Source organism: Pseudophryne corroboree, chromosome 3 (assembly GCF_028390025.1).
Source record: "Pseudophryne corroboree isolate aPseCor3 chromosome 3, aPseCor3.hap2, whole genome shotgun sequence".
Lineage (NCBI taxonomy): Eukaryota > Metazoa > Chordata > Amphibia > Anura > Myobatrachidae > Pseudophryne > Pseudophryne corroboree.
This window is the reverse complement of record NC_086446.1, coordinates 581,216,118-581,231,361: the sequence shown is the minus strand read 5'-3', so window position 1 is coordinate 581,231,361 and position 15,244 is coordinate 581,216,118. Positions and strand designations below refer to the sequence as shown.

The window sequence follows — 15,244 nt, the reverse complement described above, 5'->3', positions numbered from 1 at the left end:
ATCACCTTGGACAACGTGTCGCATTGCTGCATAGCATCTCCTGGTTCGGGTTTACAATCTCCAGTCTCCAGTCTTCAATCTCCTGTTTCCAGCGATCTCCTATTTCTGGCATCTCCAAGTGATCTCCTGGTTCCAGTATTCCTGTGGAACTACAGGTCCCAGCATTTACTTCAGCTCCAACTTCTGCTACAGTCAGCCTCCACCTTTTGCAGTAAGAGACTTTCTTCAGGTGCTATTCATTATCTTCACCTGTGTATGGTTAACTTGCATTCAGCATTGTGCTATGGCATCTGGCACTTAATACAACCACTTCATATGTGTTTCAAGTTGTCTCCTGCTTAACCTTGCTTGGTTGTGGACTTTGCATTACAACCTGACTGTGTGGAGTATCATTGCTGGTTTCCAAATCAACTGTGGGAGTGATCACCATCTGATTGCTATACTAGTTTCCAGACTAGTTCATTGCCTGTATTTCATTGCCTAATTACTGCATTGGTTTCCAGACCAGCTAAATACCTGTGACTGTTTATTCATCATTGTGAGCATTCCATGTACCATCCATCCCAAGTTATCATCTGCTTCAATTACTGTATATATTCGTGAGCATATAATAAACATCATTGCGCACATGCGCAGGAATCTCTTACAGCCTCCTCGGTTTCTCCATCGCACCACTGACCCACTAGTGCCCCCTCCGGGGACAGACATAACCACAGATCTGACACAAGCTCTGCTACAAAGGTAAGGTTGTAGAAGACAGTTTCATGTAACAGATCATACACCATGGCAGGGCTTAGCACAGCATCAAGACACAAGGTAGTTATAATATATCAGCAAGGTATCTGCCAGGCAAATATTTCAAAGCAGACTGGGGTTTCCAGATGTGCTGTTCAAGCTCTTTTGAAGAAGCACAAAGAAATGGGCAAAATTGAGGACCGTAGATGCAGTGGTCGGCCAAGATGAAAGACACATCATGCTTACTTCGCTTCAAAATTGGAAGATGTCCAGCAGTGCCAGCAGTTTCAAGCTGGCAGAAACTAGTGGGACTCAGGTACACCCATCTACTGTCCGGAGAGGTATAGCCAGAAGTGGTCTTCATGGAAGAATTGCGGCCAAAAAGCCATACCTTAATGTGGAAACAAGGCCAAGTGACTCAACTATGCATGAAAAAATAGGGTCTAGGGTGCAGAAAAATGGCAGTAGGTGCTCTGGACTGATGAGTCAAAATTTGAAATTTTTGGATGTAGCAGAAGGAAGTTTATTCGCTGAAGGGCTGGAGAGTTGTACAATAATGAGTGTCGGCAGGCAACAGTGAAGCATGGTGGAGGTTCCTTGCACGTTTTGGGGCTGCTTTTCAGCAAATGGAGTTGGGGATTTGGTCAGGATTAATAGTGTTCCCAAAGAACATAAATACAGGAGGGTACTGAACTATCATGCAGTACCATCAGGGAGGCGTCTGATTGGTTCCATATTTATTCTGCAGCAGGACAATGACCCCAAACATAAAGCCAATTTCATTAAGAGCTATCTTCAGCGTAAAGAAGAACAAGACGTCCTGGAAGTTATGATATGACCCCTACAGAGCTCTGATCTCAACGTCTGGGATTACATGAAGAGACAAAAGGATTTGAGCAAGCCTACATCCACAGAAGATCTGTGGTTAGTTCTCAAAGATGTCTGGAACAACCTACCTGACGAGTTCCTTCAAAACTGAGTGCAAGTGTACCTAGAAGAATTGATGCTGTTTTGAAGGCCAAGGGTGGTCACACCAAATATTGATTTGATTTAGATTTCTCTTCTGTTTATTCACATTGAATTTTGTTAATTGAAAAAAAATTAACTATTAACACTTCTATTTTTGAAAGCATTCTTACTTTGCAGCATTTTTTCCACACCTGCCTAATACCTTATTCAGATCTGATTGCCCTCTGCGAATTTACAGAGCTTTGCAATCGGAGAGTTGCTGCCCAGCCAGAGTGCAAATCTGACCTGTGCAAGTCTACGTAGGCCATGCCAAAAGCTTTGCAAACGCCGGCCAGCTGCAAATCCGTTTGCAACTCACTCACCATCGAATTATTTTTTTCCATTCTGTGCATAGCCCAGGACTAACTCCTACAGTGTGAAAAAACAGGCTGATCGGGCTGGAGCTGACATCACACACCCTCCCTGAAAACGCTTAGGAATGCCTGCTTTTTCTTGACATTCCCAGAAAACGTCCAGTTACCACCCCCCAAACATTCACTTCCTGTCAATAAATCTGCAGATAACTAGCGATAAAAAAAAAAGCCAGGATTTTTCTGCAGTTTGGCTTTGCACCTGCGCATTGCGATCCGTACGCATGCGCAGTCGTTCGACAAATGTCCGCTTTGCGATTTCGCACAACAGCGATCAGGTCCAAATTAGGCCCTAAACTCTTGCACAGTACTATATATACGGGAGAATCCAGCAGATATCTACTTCAATCACCCATATTCTTTTACAAAAACTTGGCCCCAGTACCTAACCCTATCTTTATATGGCATTAGCCATTTTAGCTTACGGGATACACTTGGATATTTTTCAGGAAAGGGGATTGACATCGGTACATGCACTGTAGAACAGCGTGGGGCCTGAAGCAGGATGAAAAGTGGCGATTCATAGATCATACATCCTGGCGAATGTGGATTCCTTACGGAATGTGGTTACAATTGCCGTGAAATGTGGCGATAAGGAATCTGTAATATCGGAGCTGCCACAATTAATAAGAAATATTCTCTTAGGCAGAATTCTGTTATATGATGAAATACACATAAAAAAAGTTTCTCTAATGACTGCAGTATTGTGACACAATGATTAGTATCAGAGAAATTACAGCTTCCAATTTATGGGTGAGGCAGCCACTTAACAAAACTAAGTCTATACCTGTCATGATAAAATCTGTTCCCCCTGGAAAAGAATGGCCCATGTAATGCACTGCTGAAAGTTCTGATGGCAACTGTCCATCTATGTTTATAAACTGCATGTTAAATTAATTAATACTGCAAAAAAAAAGTAACAAATTTTGATTGAGAGAATCCTGATATAAGGCTACACTATGGGCCGGATTCAAATGTGCTCTTCCCCCCTCCTGGCCGTGATCGCGCCCGCCGGCAGTATTCTAATGCGACAAGTTCATTTCAGCTCGCTACCCTTGGGGGCGATCAGCGCGATAAGGGGGGCATTTGAATATCGGCCCTCTATCTTCTGTCACTTTAGACGGGAGGTAGGGAATGCGATAAGAATTGAATTCCCCGCTATGAGTTGTGTGGGAGGGTTCACCCCTTACAGTGAAACATGGTTTGCTGAGCTGCAATTTAAAAACAAATATCAGATACATAAGTGTCCCGGGTCTGGGACTCCAGGTCGACACCAAAAAGGTCGACACACCTTAGGTCGACATCAATTTGTCGACACCTTAGGTTGACTTGGACAAAAGGTCGACATGAACAAGGTCGACATGGAAAAAGGTCGACATGAGTTTTTAATGTTTTTTTGGTGTCGTTTTCTTCGTAGAGTGACCGGGAACCCCAATTAGTGCATCACTTTGCTCGCCGTGCTTCGGGCAAGGTGTCTCGCTGCGCTCGGCACAGGTTACCGTTCCCAATCGTAGTCCACGTGGATCGTAAAGTATGAAAAAGTAAAAAAAAATAATGATTTTTTTTTTAAAAAACTCGTGTCAACGTTTTTCCATGTCGACCTTTTGTCCATGTTGACCTAAGGTGTGTCGACCTTTTTGGTGTATCAACCTGGAGTCCGGATACCAAGTGTCCCCATATACCAGTGGTTCCCTAACTTTTTTGAATCACGGTACCCTCAAGTATCAGATTTTTTTTCATGGCACACCTAGGCGAAAAGTTCATTTTTTAGAAAATTACGCAAACTGAGACTTGAGTTCTACCACAAACCCTAGAGGGATGCGGTTACATTGCCGGCAGTCAGGATCCCGGAGGTCAGGATACCGACACCAGAATCCCGACCACTGACAATACCGACAGCCAGAATCCCGGCTAACAGGGGCTATTCCCACTCGAGGGTGTCCACGACACCCATAGAGTGGGTATAGAACCTGTGGCGTGCGCAACGAATCTGCAGCATGGCGAGCGCAGTGAACCCGCAAGGGACTTCGTTGCACTCGCCCCCTTGCCGGCATTCTGGTGGCCGGGATCCTGACGTTGGTATGCTGACCGCTGGGATCCCGGCCGCAGGCATACCATGCCCAACACACTCTAGCATTCTATACAGGTGATTTTTATGTCCTATAAATTATGGTGATTGAATAACTTTAACATTCATGTTGATTAGAAGTTAACAAATAGTAAGTATGTTAAGTAGTTCTAGGTTTATAAGATATAACATGTAATTAAGAAATAAATATATTCAATGCGCTTTAAAACACATCACAGGAAATCTATAGACTTGACTTTAATGCTTTTCATAGCAATTAACATCTGCTTGCTCCGTCATTGTAATAGGGTTTGAAAAACACAACTTCTCATAAGTCACTCCTTCAATTTACTTGTGACGTTTGCTTGAAAAGTGCAATTAGGTTTAGCCTTGAACTTATTTCCACAGGAATACCTCTTTTTAATTACACCCTTCCCCACGGTGTACAAAGACCTCTGATCATATCATATCATTTGCAAAATGTGATTTGTAGGTTACAATACCAATTTAAATTCATCCTCGTCTCTTGTGCCGTTAGACAAACGTCTATATGGTATCTTTATTTTACAGAACAGGCTAATTCATCATTGAATGGGATAACTTGCCCTCTTGTGTGTGAGGTTCTTTAATTAAGTTACAACAGGGAGCTCTATATCTTTCTGCCATTTATTCTATAATACACAGAGCAAAATTCACCTACACTCCATTCCTTATATCTCATTTCCATTTCAGAGTTCTGTTAAAAATGTCGCCCAGAGCAAAATCACATCTCCAATAAAAAACGGCCAACTTCATTACAGTTTAACATAAAAAGATCAGCTGCTATTGATCCATAATTTGGCCAAGTTCCACAATATTGACAGGCAGACAAAATAAGTTAGAACGGCTATGTTTCAAAAAAACTGCCTGCACACTCAATCACTGCACACAAATTGCAACAGGGTATAAAGGAAAACACCCGCCGTGCTTCTTATTTCCCCTGTAGATCAATGCTAATGCGAGGAGGGCCTAGAAAGATGGATGCGAACGACACAGTATGAGCATACAGGCTGGATGACTTTCGCAGATAAAACATTTCACCACTGGGACTTTGGTGTAAGTGGAATGAGATGTCATGTATGAAATATTTTACTAGGGTAAATCAGTAACCCTTTGACAGCATCACCCACTCAATCACACACGTGAGAAGCAAGTTACAATGCATATGAACTGGAGGCTAAGTGATGCTGCTTGACCCTCAACAACTGAACTGCACAGAAAAAAAGAAGAAGAAAGAAACTAGGTTCCAATTGCTGGATTGACTTAAGGTTCCAAAAATACTCCAGCTGGGCAGATACAAGTGCCTCCTGATTACAGGAAGGATTAATTAGGACACATGCATCCTGCTAACGCTATACTAAATTATATAAAACTGCAAACAGACTCTCATCTATCTCCAGGGCCGGACTGGCCATCTGGCAAATGCCAGAAGTGGCAATGGTCTGTTGGGCTGGTCCGGCCACACAGAGAGCCGTGATGGGCGTACAGGGCCGGTGCTAGGTTGTTCGGCGCCCCCCTGCAAACTATTAATTTGCGCCCTCCCATATTTTACAAAGGGACAGTGCACGTCAAAAAAAAGGGTGGGGTCTCAAAAGGAAGGGGTGTGGCCACACAATAGTACACCCATTTCAAATTACACCACACAGTAGCACAGTCTTATTCACTTCACCCCACGCATAGTAGTGCTCTTTATACATAATGTTCCCGGTAGTGGTGCCGCTTATACACATAATACCCTCCTATGCCGCTGATCCTCCCGCTGTTCGCTCTGTATAATATGAACGTCTCCTGGTTCTAACACGATCGTGACCAAATCCACCTAGTGCCGCCGATGCGTTTCTACCCTATCTGGGTCTTTGTCATGGCATAGGTGGGCTTGGTTTGGTCACTTAATTATATGGAGGATATAGTATAAATGAAGTGACCAGACCAAGCCCACCTATGCCATGACTAAGACCCTGATAGGGTAGAAAATCGTCGGCGGCACTAGGTGGATTTGGTCACGATCGTGTTAGAACCGGGAGACGTTCATATTATACAGAGCGAACAGCTGGAGGATCAGCGGCATAGGAGTTGTGTGCAGGAAAAAGGACCTGTGGATGACCAGCGGTAAAGAAAGCCTTTTGTGCACAGCCCCGGGTAATAAGATTCCCGGTGGAGAGGCAGAACCGTGTCCATCATTGGCGTCTGGGAGGTCCGGTGAGACAATTCCTTGATTTAACACTAACACCTATAAGCTGAACTATAATAACGCTAAACTCTGTTGTGATCATACAAGGAGTAGTACTTTGTTTTAAGTAACTTTTTAAAATAAATATAATTGTGTTTTACTTTGAACTTTTGCTGGACTGCACAAAATATTTCATATAAAAGACGCAAGAAGATATTCCATTTCAGAATACATTGCATTTGTCATACAACGGCTGATTAAAGGTCCATACACATTAGACGATGTTGCTCTGTGAGCGACGTCGTCTAATGTTTCCCCTTGCGGGCCGACCGCTCGGCAGCCGACTGCTCGGCAGCCGACTGTACACACTGAGCGATATGACCGCTCATATCGCTCAGTGACGTCACACCTCCGCCAGCCCTGCATGCAGGTCGTGGACGAAAGTCCAGATCCTGCATGCATGCACTGGCGACAGTGACGATCGTTGCCGACCTGCGAGGCCGCGCATCGGTCGTCGCTGGCGGCATACACACTTGCCTATAAAATGAGCGACGTCGCTCAGTGAGGGGGAAAATGAGCGATGTCGCTCATTTTATCGGCAAGTCTGTATGGGCCTTAAGAACAGCGCTGTAGAGTTTGTTTTTTTTAGGTTTTTTTCAATTTTTGCATGTGGTGTGGTGCTTATTGGCTGATCAGCGTTCCTTTAAAAAGACAGCTGCAGTTTACATCTGAGCGCTTGGATAAGGGTCCCCGTCACACACACACACACACACACACACACACACACACACACACACACACACACACTTTTTCAATCACTCTCCCCCAACTTACCATCTGGCAGGCAGGATCTGCAGCAGTTTCTGTTTGTCCTCCTCTGCAGCCTGGTCCCATGTAGCTCTGCCCCTCGGCACCATGTAGCTCCACCCCCTTTTGGGCTGGGCCGTGGAGTGTGACATAACGCTGTTAGGGGAAGGAGGAGGCTTCATCATGCTGCCGGCGCCGCTGCCTGTCAGTGTGACAGACACAGCAGCCGGCAGCAGCAGCAGATGGGACCCGCGCAGCACAGGGATGCAAAGCAGGCAGAGCGCCTCTCCTACCCAGCACCTACCTGCTTTGCATCCCTTTGCTGAGCGGGTAGCGCCGGGCCTGTGGGCATGCATAATGCAACTTCCAGCTCTCTATTTTGCCTGCCCCCTCACCCAATGAGCTTGCCTGTAAGAAAGATGGAGACGTGCCCTACACCCATGCCCCCCTGGCTTTTTTTAGGCTCCCATGAGCAGCGTCCTTGACCTCTGTGACGTACGCTGCACCCCCTGTGACGTGCGCTGCACCCCCTGTAGTGTGAACACATAAATGCCAGGGCCGAAAAGCAGCCCCAGTCTGTTCCTATCTCTCATATGCTCCATTCTTAAATCCTCCATGCATCATACCATACAATGTACAATGTGATTTTTAATTCCCCACAATTTTGCCCCAATAACAAACATTATTTATAGCCACATTTCACAAAGTATCAAGGTTCTCTTGCTGAGACAGTGGCTCCTAAAAGAGCCCTTTCAGGAGAATAGTACATAGCTTATGTAATCGGGCAGTATGAATGGTATAATGGTTAGCATTACTGTCTCACAGCACTGAGGTCATGGGTTCGATTCCCACCATGGCCCTAACTGTGCGGAGTTTGTATATTCTCCCCGTACTTGCGTGGGTTTCCTCCGGTTTCCTCCCACAATCCAAAAATATACTGGTAGGTTAATTGGCTCCCAACAAAATTAACCCTAGCGTGAATGTGTGCGTCTACATGTGATAGGGAATATAGATTGTAAGCTCCACTGGGGCAGGGACTGATGTGAATGGGCAAATATTCTCTGTAAAGAGCTGCGGAATATGTGTGTGCTATATAAAAAACTGGTAGTAATAATAATAATCACTTTATTTCTGGGATCACTCCCGACTTGCCTACTGTGCTTTTCTGAGATTGGTAAACTGGACTTTTTCACAGTTCCCATAGAAGGCTACGGGGACGGTTTCTGCAATCAAAAACAGAGAGACCTCCTCACATATCTGATCTCTGCAGCAGTACACTCATAAGAAATATCTAAATTTTGTGGAAATCCTCCAAAAATATTGGACCACAAAACTATGTTACTAATAATTAATAAATAGACCCGTAAATTAGTGTTCCCATAGAACTTGTTCAGTTTTATTGAACTTTAACATCAGACAGGCAACGTCACAATTGACAAAAAGCTATGGAAACAGAAAAGTATTTATACAGGCCCACTCACTTTTTTTTACCTGGACTTTATCAGCATTTTTTTTTTATCAGCATCAAAGGGTATTTAATTAATAGGCATACAGACAGTGTGTTAAACAACTAACCACCCATTTGTGAGAATGAAACCTATCTATTAATGAGAAACAGTGGTGAGTTTCATTTCAAAATGAATGTCCTTTAGTTGAGGCTTGCTAATATCAGTAAAATAGTACTACAGTTGTCACCTGTCAGTAAGAACAAAATAGAGCTCAGTGGTCGTGACGCCACAAGAATACACAAATATGTCACAACAAGGACTTTGAGCTTGTATAGAATTGTAAACCCCTTACAAGTCTGAAGTTCCCTTTTGTAGGTACTGCCTATGGCTTTGAGGCCCGAACACAGTTTAATACAGCAATATGTGTCAGTAAAACATATGTATGTCAGTTAAATGTTATAAACTTGTCACTAATATATTATCTGAACAGTTGGAAATACTGGTCCTTCACTAGGGTTCTGTGTATTCCTAACATGTTTGAATGAAACCAGTTTCAGGGTTAGAAATGTCACAAGAGATCTATATTAACCCTGGAACATTAACCATGGATCTGTTAGAGCCGAACATTCTTCACATTTGTAAATAAAATAAAGAAACATTTTTTTTCTTCAAATCTGATATCTTTAGTACCTTACTAGTATATTAGATCTATAACAGCCATAATACAAACATTTTGGGAATGTTGACTGTTTAGAGATGTTATAGAGAAGTCGGTCTTTTTAAGGCTACGTGTTAATCATCATAAGTGAGGAAATGCATAGAGATGCCCACTGGAGCCATCGCCATCCTCAGCAGCTGCATGCACATACGTAGCATCAACGTAGAAACAAGCACCTTCTAACTCCCCGAGTCTATAGTCATGTAGACTGGCCGCGTGAACCGAGAGGCTGGCGTCATCATTTTGCAGATGTAGGTAGATACAAGCAATGCAAATGGTAGTAACACTCCTGCATTTTTTGGCACCACTCCCCTGTATCTATCCCCAAATGGTCCCTTCTTCCTGCTAATCACTTTGCGATTAAATCCTCACTGCGAGCAGGATCGTGTGTAGTGTGATTGCAGCACTTGCACATTCTGCCGATAATCGCTCAGTTGCATCAACATCGGCATTGTGTATATATCAAAATCAGGCCCAAAGTGCATACACAGTTAGCACTCAGATAGCAACAGTGCAGCCTTTATATATACACATACATATTTATTTATTAACAGTTTCTTATATAGCGCAGTATATTCAGCTGTGCTTTACAATTGGAAACAATGGAAAAACAAAACTGAGTAATAACAAACAGTCATAGAGGTAGGAAGGCCCTGCTCACAAGCTTACAGTCTATTGGATAAAAGGTGTCACACACTAGGTCTGTGCCACAGCAATGGATACTTGTGGACGTATAAATAGTTTCATTTCACCAATGTACTGTACTGAGTGCTGACAAAAAATTTTTTTTAAGAAGGAGCAGATCGCAGGCATAACATGCCACAGCAGCCTCCATTTCCTTATACAGTATTTATACTGGCAGGCTGCTGGCTGGAGGTAGGGGGAGCTGCAGTTAGAGGGAGGTTGAGGGCACTGACGCTGAGGTGGAGTTAGAGGGAGGGTGAGGGCAGGGAATCCGAAGGGGAGTTAGAGGGAGGCGATGACAGGGACACTGAGGGGGAGTCGAAGGGTGAGGGCAGGGATGCTGAGGGGTAGTTGGAGGGTGAGGGCAGCGATGCTGAGGGGGAGTTAGAGGGAGTTAGGACCCGCCCCTATCCGTACTCAGCTCAGGTGAAATCCTCCAGGTGCTCCTTGGTCCCCGCTGCACCCTCCGTCTACAGCATCCGACATCAGCGGCTTCAGCACGCACGCCGCCACGACCGGGTTGTGAGAGAGACGGTCTCCTCCTTTCCGCTGCACAGCGTATATGGGCATTGCAGGACATTGAAGCCGAGGACGCTCGGCTTTCACCAGCCCATCTGGAAAGGTATTGAATCTCAAATTCAACTGAGGGACTTTGAATTTAGTAGGATTCCACTAGTACACCTGGTACTTATACTTATCAATGTTTTAACCAGTTGAACACGGAACTTCTCACCCCAAAAAGCTGAGCTATTACAACAGACCACCAGTTCACGTCTAGTGAATGTTCTTATATATATTATTCACCGGTCATATGATAATTAATCTTTTTATATGTTTTACAAATAAACATTGTTATTTTTTACGTTGGCTCTCTGTACATTGTGTTCCGTTCCTGATATTCAGCGCAGCCGCTTGTTCTTTTTCAGAGGGAGGGTGAGGGCAGGGACGCTGAGGGGGAATTAGAGGGAAAGGACACTGAGGGAGAGTTGGAGGGTGAGGGCAGCGATACAGAGGGGGAGTTAGAGGGATGGTGAGGGCAGGGACGCTGAGGGGGAGTTAGAGGGAAAGGACACTGAGGGGGAGTTGGCGGGTGAGGGCAGGGATGCTGAGGTGGAGTTGGAGGGGGTATGGGTCATTAGGTCAACCACACTTAAGTCTACAGTCATTAGGTCGACCACTGGTGGTCGACATGCATTAGGTTGACATGGTCACTGAGTCGACATGATCATTAGGTCAACATGAACAAGGTCGATATGGAAAAAGGTTGACGCCTCGCCATACTTCAGGCTAGGTGCCTCGCTCTGCTTCCGCTGCGCTCGGCACAGGCTACTGTTCCCAATTGTAGTCCACGTGGATTGTAAACTATGAAAAAGTAAAAGAAAAGTGAAAACCGCATGTTGACCTTTTTCCATGTCGACCTAATGACTGACTAGTACATGTCGACCTAGTGACCATGTCGACATAATGACTGTCAACCTAAGTGTGCTCGACGTAATTACCATATCCCGTTGGAGGGTGAGGGCTGTGATGCTGAGGGGGAGATAGAGGGAGGGTGAGGGCAGGGATGCTGAGGGGGCGTTAGATGGAGGGTGATGGTAGGGATGCTGTGGGGGAGTTAAGAGGGAGGGTGAGGGCATGTGTACTTAAGACATACTTCTCCTGACATAAGCAGTCTTTAGAATTTTATTTAAAATGATGTGTACCTTGTGTGTGTAACATTAAAAAATATACTTTTATTAGACTAAACGAATGTTCTTAATCTAAGTGTGGGGTGACAATTAAACTTCATATGTAAACTATATGCTATGCAGAGAGCTCCACTGACTGTCACTTACCTCATATTGGCTGAAAGTGACTCTCCACTGCTTCATGGACAGGCAGCTGTCACACGTGGGTCTCTATATCGCTGATGCCTCCTGATGCTCCTGACGATTGCACGCCGCTTTTGCAGGGGGAGGGTTAGGCTTTGCTCCTGGAGGGACATCATCACGTCATGCTGCAGCTACCTGTGGATTTAAAGCAGTGCACATGGGAGGCAGATCTCTGGACGGGATTCTGAGAAGTCAAGTCTAATATGGGCGCGTTCTGGGCAGCAACAGTGGATGTTAATTGTATTCAAACATTTATGCGGTATGGCTAGTGGGTGGTCTGGTGCACACCCGGACCATCCTTTGTTTTGCCAAGCACAATTATCAGCAGGCAGCTGGGACCCAGGGACCCGAGACCTGCTCTCGTGCTTCATACAGTGTGACAGGTGCAGGCTATGGCAGCCGGCATCTTGCTACACTGCACATCGGCAAGGTAGCAAAGCAGGGAGAGTGCCTCTGCAGCCCGGTGCTTGCCTGCTTTGCAGACCTTGCTGAGCGGGTAGTGTTGGGCCTTGTTATGCTCATGTGGAATGTAATCAGTACAAACCAATACAGAGCCGCTTTCATTTGCTCTGACCAATCTGATCAGTAGCTGACAGGCCATGTGGCTCTGCAAGTAGCAATGTCTTCATTGTGGATAAAGTTTTACACTTTTTATGAAATGATTAGTAACGGAAAGAAAGAAGAGGTTTCCCCCTGAATTTAGGTCCCTGATAAAGTCATGGGTTTACTTGCACATGTACTTCCACAAAAGCTAATAGTGCATCAAGATTAAATTCTTAAATATTATTAAATCTTTATTACCCCAGCACCTGCCGGGCACTAGTATTGGCTAAGAACTCCCGTGCTTCTGTATGCGGCTGGTTTCTTTTTCTAGGGAAGTGTGGTTCACAATTCAGGGGGAAAATCAGTCCGTTTTTGGGGGCTAGCCACAGATATCTCCGATACCTGCTGCGATCCCTCCTTTACTGCCAGCAGCCTGCCCTCCATTGCTGCCCACAGCCTGCTCGATGTATCAATATCAGGAATGCAAAGCATTCCCGATATTGACCCCAGCAGCTATTGAACCCCGTAGCCCATTTTAGCCTATGGGCTACACATCGCGGGATATTGTTCCGGCAGGGTTCCCCAGGACCCCTCTGCCGGAAATGGCCCCTGTGCATGGCGGTGAGGCTACTGCCCATGCACAGAGGCCCGGTCACCCCGCTAGGCACATCACAGGGATGGGCTTCTTTCAGAGCCCTTGTCCCTGCATGTGCAGGGTAATACATGCTGCCGATAGGATCGCATATTGCAATGCGATCCTGGGCGGTACGATACCGCCCCAATCACATGCAATATGTGATCCTTGTTAAATGGGCCCCTAAGGCTGGCTGATATCATGACAGGGGAAGCCCGCGTTACTGCTTTGCATTTGGGATTTATGGTGCCTATAATAGAATGAATTACATTCGGGCAATCACTCTGTGGCTGATTCAACCCCGTACACAGGCCTTCTTTGGGCAAAATGACCAATGTTTTCAGGACTGTGTACTGCCTGAACTACAGAGCGCATGTTACACGATGGTGCTGCGGCTCCAGATTGCAGTGCCCTGATAGCCACAGCCTGATTGACAGGCTGCATACGTTTCGTGGAGTAAACGGGAAGCATTCCAGAAAACAGGGACATGATAGCATCACTTTCTGAGCATTCCAAATCCAGTGGCTGCGCCCTGGGACACAATTTTACTGGCCCCCTCAGTGTAGTGTTGCCGATCATCTGGAGTAACCAGAAGGTTACTGAGAGGTCTAATGCTACAAACGATGGTAGTGACGTGGACCCAATGCTGCACCTCTGGACGCAGGCACTGGATCAGAGTAGCCAGCAGTAGGTGTCTTTAAACACAAGAGGCCTCCTGCGGCATTTTGCATATTGTCACACAGCAGCTGAAGCAGGGCATCTGTTTCATGATTGTCCATCTCATATTTTTTGCACATGCCAAAAGTGTTCCTACGATCTTTATTCCCGAGTTCTTCCATTTACTGTTGTGACACTTTTGTCTGATAAACTATTTTCATCACACATTCAAGTATTAGGTCAAGCTGTTTCTTAAATGACAAGTCTGCCCACCACTGAGTACCGTCTGAAACAAAACATTTTTTTTCTTTTCAAAAAGCACTTTCTGCTCACCATGTCCAATCTAATGGAACTTTATCACATAACCTTTTTCCACGCATTGTCTCCTTAAAGTGTATATGGCCTATGGCTAGACATGGTGTTGACATTTTTGGAGAACCACTAAGGTACTAGAAACCAATAGAGGTCCAGCATATGAATGAACTCCACAGTGACACCTGCTGTTCAAACACGGCTGCGACACAAAATAAATATATGCTAAATGCTTATATTGTGTGTATATGTTGTACTTCCCACTTTTATTGGATGAGAGAGGTTGTTAGAACAGGCAAAAGCCTAAGGGCAGTGACAGAGGCATGAGGATTAAGGGCCAAGCAGGATCAAGGAAGAAAAGTGGTAATAATAAAACAGTTCAGCTATCTTAATCCATTTAACAGATTATACAGCCAATAGTATCCTCAATATATCATCTTTGTGTACACTACACAACTGTTATCCTCTAATGTAAAAGTTTAAAGGAAGCATTTAGTGGACTGGCTAGTCATGTCATAGTAAGGATGAGACTAGAGCTGCAACTTTTCCATCTAAATCCCAGGTCTAACCAGGATTTGGGCCAGACCCTGTTTACACCGCTGCCTCGACCAGGGTTATTACCAGGTCGGCCCCTTTCACACCTGTCTGCAGTGTGTTCCTGTTCTGACAGCGCTTGGAGATGACATCATCTGTAATCATCTGTAAGTGCCGGTGACACATCTCTCCTTATGCGTTTACCGGGACCCCGTTAACACTGCCCCATGACCTGGGTCTTTCACGGGTCCAAACTTGCTAAAAAAACGGGTTACTGGACCCGGTTTATTTTTTGGGGGACCCTTTTCCACTGAACTGCGACCCGAGCTAACCCAGCAATAACCCAGGTTATTGCATCAGTGCGAAGGAGTAATTACCTGAGTGTTTTCCCTGCACTCAGCACCAGCATTTCTCTGGATTATCTAATTACCTACACTGCCTTCCCAATAGCACAATATGTTTGAAGACACCGGAAGCAGGACCAATAACTTATAGGTTAGTTAAAATAATGTACTCTATATTGAAATCTCAAGCCAGGTGTTTATTAAATACCTGTTATCCAGCTTTATTTGCTGCTTTAGCTCAAGTTATAACAGCAGCTTGAGATGCGCTGAAGTAGACTATATACTTCTTGGTATATATAGG

The 15,244-nt window shown here is 45.0% G+C and overlaps 1 long non-coding RNA gene across 1 annotated transcript in view; it reads right to left on the bottom strand.

The window, feature by feature from the left end:
* The window catches only part of LOC135056356 (uncharacterized), a 177,270-nt gene that overhangs the window by 150,092 nt on the left and 11,934 nt on the right, over nt 1-15,244 (bottom strand). The window contains exon 2 of the long non-coding RNA XR_010243961.1: nt 11,884-12,054. This is a non-coding gene — a long non-coding RNA (uncharacterized LOC135056356). The remainder of the gene's footprint in view (nt 1-11,883; nt 12,055-15,244) is intronic.